This window comes from Myotis davidii, unplaced genomic scaffold, assembly GCF_000327345.1.
Source record: "Myotis davidii unplaced genomic scaffold, ASM32734v1 scaffold534, whole genome shotgun sequence".
Taxonomy (NCBI): Eukaryota; Metazoa; Chordata; class Mammalia; order Chiroptera; family Vespertilionidae; genus Myotis; species Myotis davidii.
In genome coordinates, this window is record NW_006286678.1 from 362361 (window position 1) to 369171 (window position 6811).

Genomic DNA, 6811 nt, shown 5'->3' on the forward strand with positions numbered 1-6811 from the left:
GGGGGAGCTGAGGCTGCGCACACCCGCCCAGAGGGGCTTGATGGGGGTCAGACTGGCCAGGTCTGGGTCTCACCCAATGGGGGTGGGGCCAGCCAGGATTGGGTCTTGGGCAATTTCGAGGCTCATGCGGGTGGGCAGGGATTTGATTCTGGGTCCCTCAGAGTGCCCCAGACTCTGACAGGAGGGGTATTTTCATATACATTTTACTAATTTTCTTTCATCTCTGACTCTTCTATTATAGAGAAAGGGCAAATAGCAATATTAAAATATTTCCTCTAATTAATTCCTTTTTAATGTGCACAAATTTTGTGCACCGGGCCACTAGTATTCTTATATTCTTGCCAACCAGGGCAGGAGAGTGGGAAGGACAGCCAGCTCTGAACCCTCCAGTGACCCTGCCACTTAGTATTCATTCATCAGCCCAAGTATGTGATACATCTCCTCTCCTAATTGATGGATAACAAGTGGAGTATGGTTAAATCAGCTAGTACCTAGCTGCTGGTAGTAGGAAAGTCAGAATTTGTCAGTAGTTACTGCACATCTAATTGGTATCATAATCAAGTTTGGGAAGGTATCAATGAGTTAAGGTCATATATATCATCCAAGGAAAGGTAGATCCCATTCTCTCTTTCTACCCACAATCAGTCCTGTTCTAAGATTCCTGGGTTCTAAGATTGACTTGTTAAAACAAAGACACCACAGAAATGCAATTCCAGACAGTAAATGCTAAGGATGTGTGGTGTGTTTGGGCACATGTTTCTGTGTGTGTTGAAAAAATTACCAGCTCCAAAACTACTTCCCTGAACAGTCCTTTTGTGGGTCCAAGATAATCTAAAAAATGGCAATTAATCTGGTCAGAAGGACTTTAGAAAATATTAAATACTTCATGAAGTCAAAAGACAACATGAGAAAGAATAACACGATGCCTCAAGCTAATTTCAAAGGAGCACCGTTTGACTCAGGTTTCTGTAGATCACAGAAGTCTTTGCGCATGATGGAAGCCTTTGATGTCCATTTTTTCACGGCCTTACCTTCTTTCTAAAAGCCACACTATAAAGCTACATCAAGCAGAATTGTACATATTTCCACTCATTAAGATGTTCTAGAAAGAAAATTGGCACCTGTATTTGAAAAAGCCCAGTGCTCCCAACATTTTTATTCTGTGATTAAAATGAAAACCAAAGAGGCTATGAGAACTGTGAAGATCAGAGTGGCAGAGATGTTCTTAAAAAAGAGAAACCAATGTCTATACATATGTGGCCGTTTAAGCTATTTTGCCTTAAAATAATGTCAAATTTCAAAGTGAATAGATAGTACAGTAGTTTGTTCAGTTTATTCCATATTCTGTTTTAAGTACACGTGTACTGTACTTAATGTTTTCCATACTGCTAGCTGCACACTCTGCCAAGTACTTTACCTGCATTTTCTCATTCGATGATCACAACAGCCCTATAAATGCTTTCCTCATTTTATAAATGAAGAAACTGAGGCTTAGAATTGCCATATAGCGGGGAAGCCAGGAGGCAAGAACAAGTCTGACTAATCTGGAACCTGCCATGCTGACGTCCCAAGTTGGCAGACAATCAGATGACACTTTGTGCAATTACAAAACAGCAGATGCAGGGAAGGTAAAGAGATGAAGGAATTTGAATTTAAGTTGCACAATTTTGAGCAAAGACACTTAACCGCTTAAGTCTCAGTTTCCTCTTCTGTCAATGGGCACAATGTAAAAATAATATCTCAAAGTTTTTATTTGATTCAAATGAAATAATACACACAAATGCACTTTACAAAAAAGAGAGATTGTATGGATCTTATAATTATCATTAATTTCCTGAGGTTTGGTCCCTCTCTTCTGATTATCTATCTGCTATGGAATAGGAGCCAGGCTCCTTGCAATGCTCTGAATAAAAGCTGGAAGTGTTTTTCTAGAAATAAAATGTGTGAACTTCAGAGCACTGAATTTTTCTTTTTGCTCGTTGAACATGTATTTACTTATTTTCTGGTTCTTAATATATTTTTAAAATGAAAGGTAACTGGGTAATTACTTGCTAGTTTAGTTATAACTTTAATCTGCACAGTACTTTTTCTTTCTTTTATTTTTCTTCACATTAAAACGTGTAAATGAGGTGCTACTTATTTAAAAGAAATAATAACTATTATTTTTATATTAACTTTTCTCATCTCTTCCAATTTCTAGCAATGTGTAAACAAACATTTGTTTATATACAAATCTTTTTTGTTTATATAAAAATTTGTTTATATACAAATCTGGTTTATATACAGAACCAGAGGCCCGGTGCACAAGATTCATGCACTGGGCAGGGGAGTCCCTTAGCCTGCCGGGGTCCAAACCCAGCAGGTCCAGGGGTTCCCAAAGGTGTAGATGGAGCCGGCGAAGAAGGAATGACACGGAGACAGCGTTCAGTTGATCAGCAGCCTAGCCAGGATCTCCAGCCAAGTTCTGGTCTGGATCTCCAGAGAAGTTCTGCTGTTTATTGTCTTGTTATATCCATATTTATACCAGTTGATTTTAATCCTGTCAATTTCTAGTACAAAGGTTAGGGCGTTTCTTATCTCCATTCCAGGGAGTAAAGATTATGTAGTTTAAGTGTGATTGTTTGTAGTTAAAGTGATTAACTACCCGCCTGGCACTTAGTTAAGGAGTTTCATCCCCTCCCTGACTTCAGGGAAAAATTCCTACCTGGGGAAACAACCTTTCTCGGAGAGGCGACCTTGGTTAAAACATACAGCGCTAAGGGGAGCAAACATATTAAGAACAGTATGCTATATACGCCAGGTCCCTTGAAACATATGCTGTGCAGATGTTTCTTTCCTGCAGCGACTGTGTCAAGCAGCAAGGATGGACCGGCTTCCGGCATTAGCCCAGCCTGTGCTCTCTCACAGTCCGGAACCCCTCGGGGGATGTCCGCCATGGATCGGGCCTAAGCCAGCAGTCAGATATCCCTCTCACAGTCCAGGTCTCTTGCAGTTCAGGACCCCTTGCTACTTACTGCCACCTGCAGCCTGGCTTCTGGCTGAGTGGTGCTCCCACTGTTGGAGCACACTGACCACCAGGGAGCAGCTCCTGCTTTGAGTGTCTGCCCCCTGATGGTCAGTGTGCATCATTACAACTGGTCCTTCTGTCATTTGGTCGATTTGCATATTACCGCAGCTTCCTCTCACGCCCACTGCTGGTGACAGCCCCACTCACACCTGCAGATGGTGCAGGAGCTGCTGCTCACACTTGCTGATGGTGCCGGCACCAATAGCTCCATGCTGTCAGCTGGTGCAAGCAGGATCAGCGCCATCAGCACATGGAAGTGGCAGCAGTGGGAGTAGGGCTGCCGGCAGATAGGGTACGGGAGTGGGCCACAGTGGGAGGGACTGGGCGTGGGCACAGAGGATGGGCTGAGACCTGCCTCTGTGCCCACCGCAGCCTCGTGGCCCACACTTCCTTTCAAGGTGCACAAATTCATGCGCTGGGCCCCTAGTATTAGATAAAAAGTGTGTTTTCTCAATGTTGCTATGCAAGCTTCCAAGAAGCAGTCATTTAATAATAATAATAATAATAATAATAGCATTTCCCCTCTGTTTTTATGCCTATGGATAAGAATTTATTTTGAAATATCATCTGATATGTTTTTCTTCTTGATAATGGTTTTGATTTTATACCCATCCCATCATTAAAACTGGACAGAGAGGATAAGTTTTATTGCATAATTTAAGGGAGCACAGAGAGAACAGAATCATCTTTTGGCCTTTTATCTCCTGACTAGATTTTAGATATTTTTTTTGCTCTTTGAAATTTTTAATTTTTTTCAATTACAGTTTACATTCAATATAAATTTGTATAAGTTTCAGGTGTACAGCATAGTGGTTAGACAATTGTATACTTTAAACCAGATCCCCTGACTATGTAGACAAAAAAGACTTGCTGGCATTAGTAGAATCAGAATGAAATAATAATGTATAGGCAACCCGTAGACACTGTAGTCACTTGAAAACTGTGGATGCAAAAGCAAAAAAGGCTATAGACAATCTCCACCGTTCATCCCAACCACATACAGATGACTGCACCACTAACTGTGGACGCTGCCATGATAGGTTACTGACCACCCACTTCTGGAGTGAACATGATGTATATTGGCACTAGAGAGGATACCACTGGGAGGGGTGGAAATCTGTAATAGCAAATTTAAACCACTGATGGAGAAGCTGATAAACCAGGAAAATCACAGCTTGATTTAGAAAGCAGCAGGGAGCCAGTAGGGAGACTGAGAGAGGAAGATTGAATAGAGGCTACACTAGAGAAGGAAGATTGCTTTTGCTGAAGACCATTTCTGAAACTTCACAGAAACATGACTGTGCTGCCAACCAGACAAGGACTTTAGGAAGAAGGCACACTAAGGTGGGAGGAAATTGCAACTCTCCCAGTTAAAAAAAAAAGAAAGAAAGAAAAAGAAGAAGAAAGGCAGATATAAACAAATGGGCTACAAGTGTTTTCATTACCAGAAAAGCTCTGCTCACTAATTGCATCAAATGTCAAAGCCAAACAGGGGTCTTTTATTATGGGAGCAGATCAGGGAAGAAACCCAGCCTACACAGCACCAGCTCCCCCATCTGTGGTCATGGTAGTAAATGTTACTTTCCTATTTTGACTGCTATAAAGTAAATAGGATTTTAGTTCTGCATCTGCCATATGCTGTGGAACCTTAGGCTATCAATTTATTGTCTGTCTGCCTCAGCCATCAGCGATTCACAAATGATTTAAAACTACCCCGTATATAAATATATTAATATGTCTGCCCTCTTTTTACTTTAGAATTTTTTTAAATCTCCAAAAAAATGCATTAAAATAAAAGATGTCATCAGTAGATGCTAATTCCATCCTGCCTCATCCCAATCAGTCTCGTTCTACCAGCATTTTTAATGGATGAAATGTTTTCCCATTGAGTTCTTGGTAGAGTTCCATGTGATCATAAGCTGATCATCATGGTTATTGTTTAATCAGCATGATATGGCTCAGGCTGCTCTTCATAGTGTGATGGTACTGTTGTGGGAGAGGATCAACTTCTCATTATTTTTTAATCTTCACCACAGGATATGTTTTTGTTGATTTTAGAGAGAGAGGGAGAGGGGGAGAAAGAGAGAATCATCGATGTGATAGAGAAACATTGCAACCCTACCGGGGATCAAACCCAAAACCTAGATATGTGCCCTGATCGGGAATCAAACCCATGACATTCAGGTGCACAGGATGATGCTCCAACTAACTGAGCCATACCAGTCAGGGCAACTTATTTTTTTTTTAACCCAATGATTGACACCCCAAAAGAAAGAAGTATAGTGTTGAGGGGATTTCAAATTCAGGAGGAAGGTCATTCCTCCTTCAATAACAATTTCTAGATGGCCAGCAATCACTTCAAAGACAGGTTCAGTTCCCAGAAGATTCCGCTTCAGCATAATCATGAGATTTTTTTTCTGCCGACATCAATTGGAAATGGATGAAGGACATCTGTTTAGCAGAAGCTCCCACATCACAATATGAAGCAGATCCAAATCATTTTTTAGTAAGCTCGCTTATACCAAGCAAACTCTTTCATCCTTTGATCAAGATAAAAGTCTTGTCAATTAGATTACGTGAAGAAGCAGCTCCGGTCTGTCTTATAAAGAATAAAAGTTCCCCTGGATGGAAACTGTCCCAGTGAGAACATTCTAGAGGCACCATCCCAAATCACCCAGATTTTCACATATTAAAATATTTCTTGCTGCCCAGCCAGCATGGATCAGTGGTTGAGCATTGACTTATGAAACGAGATCATGGTTTGATCCCCTTCAGGGCACAGGCCCGAGTAGCAGACTCAGTCTCCTGTAGGGGGCCCACAGGAGGCAGCCGATTAATGATTCTCTCTCATCATTGATGTTTCTGTTTCTCTCCCCCTCTTCCTTCCTCTCTGAAATCAATAAAAGTATATATATTTTTAAAAACTCCTTGCTATCTTCAGTATGTGGTTGCTAAACAGAGTAAGGAGGATAATGAGTTATAACATTTCCACTGACATTTAAAACTGCAACCCTGGTAGATGTCATTACACATATGAAACAGAAAAGAGGATATTTGCTGGATATTTTGTGGCCAATAGGAGAACAGAAAATCATAATGATTCCTTATGTGTAGAATTAAACAGTAAGAAAGCCATTTCCTAAGGTCTCCTTATCTATTAAAATGTTGAGAGTTTTCATTTATATACTCTGACAAGTGCTAAATAATCAAATAGCTTTGTGATTATGTACATCCCTGTCCACTGGTTAGATAATGGCTCTAGAGTCAACCAGGCCTGCTCATGACATTTCCATTTCACCCAGAAATGGAAATGAAAGGAACACGGTCTTTGGAGTCTGGGGATCAAATCTGGGTTTGCTTTCCCATTCTTAGCAAATGGCTCAACCTTACCAAGTGTCAGCTGCATTATCTATACACTAAAGATAAGCAGTCTATGCATGAAAGTAGGAGATCATCCATACAAAGTGCCTGGCATGTAGAAGTTAAGATAATAATAAGCTCCAGAATAATAAAGATTTCTTAATTCCTATTCATGTCCTGAAAATCTTCCTAAAAGTCTCTTTCTAAAAAAACAAAACAATTTTTCTTAAACAAAGTGCTTTTACAGATATAAGGCAGGGCATCTATGAAGGCAAATAGCACTTAGAAAATTCCCAAATTCTTTTGGCTACAGGTATAAAATTTGTGCTACAAACTGGGCACAAAAAAGTCCCTTATAAATGTCGCAGGCTGTGATGGGACAAG